A 2,500-nucleotide genomic window follows, 5' to 3' on the forward strand; every position below is an offset into this window, starting at 1 on the left:
ATACAATTTATGGCACAAGAGGGGATAACCGAAACAATCTATCGAATTTGAAGATGAGGGCGACAGAATTTAACCTTAACATCCGAAACAAATACTAACTTATAAGCGACGAAAATCCTAGCTAAAATCAAATCAAAAAACATTTCAAAGACATAATAAGGGAAGTTGCACTTGAAGAAAACGATAAAAACAAGTAAAGCTCATGCAAACTCTTGGTAGAAACTAAACATCTTATGCAAACCAACCTCAAGTAAGGACAAAACAAAATAAGCTGAACAAAGACTAAAGAAAAAAGAGGAAGGATGTACGAAAATTCAAAACTCAAAAAAAAAATAAATAAATGGATAATAAATAAAACGGTGACCTTAGATATCCAGCATGGAAGCAGCTACATACAAGGAGACGAAACAGGGAGAAACCAAAGGTATGCAATAGCGAAACCAGACGTAGAAGTAACATATATCAAGAATGAAATCAGTAAAGTTGTGGAAGACTTAAATAGAGATTTTTATAATGATGAACAACCACTCGCGGAAGTAACCACGGTAATTAGAGATGTACCTAACAACACAACGGAAGAAATAAAAAAAAGAGCGCTTAAAGGCATGAACAGAGGGGGGAACGCCACGAATGCAGGAGAAAATGCAACACTGAAACAAGCCAGTCTCTTCAACAAATGCCTCACCAACGGCATAACTCCGACAGCCTGGAAAACTGCAACAACTATCGTGACATAAAAAACTACCGAACCATAAGCCTCTTTTAAGTCATTTACAACCTGTTCACAAGTCATCACAACTCACATCTCTGACACTCTAGATCCTAACCAACCTAGAAGCTTCCGCAGTGGAAAGAGAGAAAGAAAATAAGAGAGAGAAGAGAAAAAGAGAGAGAATCAACAACAAACCACGTCCACACACCAACCTAAATAAAAGAGAATATAAATGAATACAAGAAACCCCTTGTGTGGTACTCATCGATAGCAAATAGGCTTTCGACTCTGTACAAATTCCAGCAGTTCTAGAGGTTATTCGAAAACAAGAAGCCACGTCGGGGCTTGGCTTGGGAGCTTCAAGGCTTTGCGGATGTTTACATGCACGCCGTACCTTTTCCTTTGCCTCTCCTCTTTTTTCTTCTTCCCCTTTCTTTTTATCTTTCCCTTTTCCTCCATTTTCTTTTTTCGTTTTCTCTTTCTTCTCCCCATTTTCTCTTTCCCTTTCTTTTTATCTTTCCCTTTCCTCCCCCATTTCTTTTTTATTTCCCCTTCCCATTCCCTTTCCCTTTCCTCTTTCACTTTCCTTTTCTTTCGATTTCCTCTTCCATTTTCCTTTCCTCTTGATTTCCTCTTCCATTTTCTCTTGTCCTTTCCTCTCTCTTTTCTCTCCCCCTTTCATTTTCTCTTTCCTCTTTCCTTTTCCTCATCCCCTTTTCCCTTTCTCTTTCCTCTTCCCCCTTCCCTTTTTTTTTTCCTTTCTTCCTCCCGCTTTCCCATTTCACTTTCCCTGTTATCCCTTTCCCTCTCGTCTTCGCCTCTCCAACCGCTCTTCCGGCTCCATCTCCCCTGAAGCGAGGCGACCAATTCCCCGGCGAAGCTAGCCAAGCCTACCGAATGACCGGCTGGTTAACCGTAATGAATGTTTGGGCTGAGGAACGACGAGGGAAAGGAAGATGGGGCAACGGTGATGTCGCCCTGACGTCATTCTTCGCGAAGGGCGAATGGTAGGAGGTAGAGAGGGAGGTTATTGCGATTCGACGTGTATACGACTTGTGATGGTCGGAATCACCCAGGTAGGCAGTTTGTTCCCTACCGTCATTGCTACTGTAATGGTCGAGGCTAAAGTAAAGTTTGCTTTAATAATTTCTTGTTATGATTGTCAGCGTAACAACTGCAACTACTATTACAAGTGTAATTAGAATTGCAATTACGTCTGGTCTTCCAAGATTAATTCAATACTCGAAACGTATTTTATAAAAATCAATTGTCGCCTTCATCCCAGTCCCTCGTTAAACTTCGTCCAATGCCATGATGTGGTGTAATTACCTTCATCATTGTATTTACGTCACGAGCACTGTACTAACAACTCTCACTCTAGGATCGCTACTTTGGCCACTTCGCCTAAAGGATCACCAATTAAAGGATTAAATACTCAACATCTCTTTTCACTCTACTACGCATCCGTAGCTCAGATTCCTGGGACACATTTTTTTTTTCTTTCTAGAATGGCCTTTCACTCTGAAATTTACACCTTCAGTCCAGCCAGATACTAACATGGCGCTCGGCTCCTGTTTTTTATACACCGTATCCCGTTTCATGTGCCCTGGAATACTGGAGAGAGCTAGAGACTAGAGAAAGACATGGTTTAGGTCGTGGTATCAACGAAACATTTTTTTTTCTTACCTATAATTTAATGGGACACGTTACTCATTATTTTGCATATGGTTAAGGTTGGTTCTATTTGTTGTCGACTGGGTTTTTACTTCCCAGATTTTAGCTAGATGT

The sequence above is a fragment of the Penaeus vannamei genome, chromosome 24 (genome assembly GCF_042767895.1).
Source record: "Penaeus vannamei isolate JL-2024 chromosome 24, ASM4276789v1, whole genome shotgun sequence".
NCBI lineage: Eukaryota > Metazoa > Arthropoda > Malacostraca > Decapoda > Penaeidae > Penaeus > Penaeus vannamei.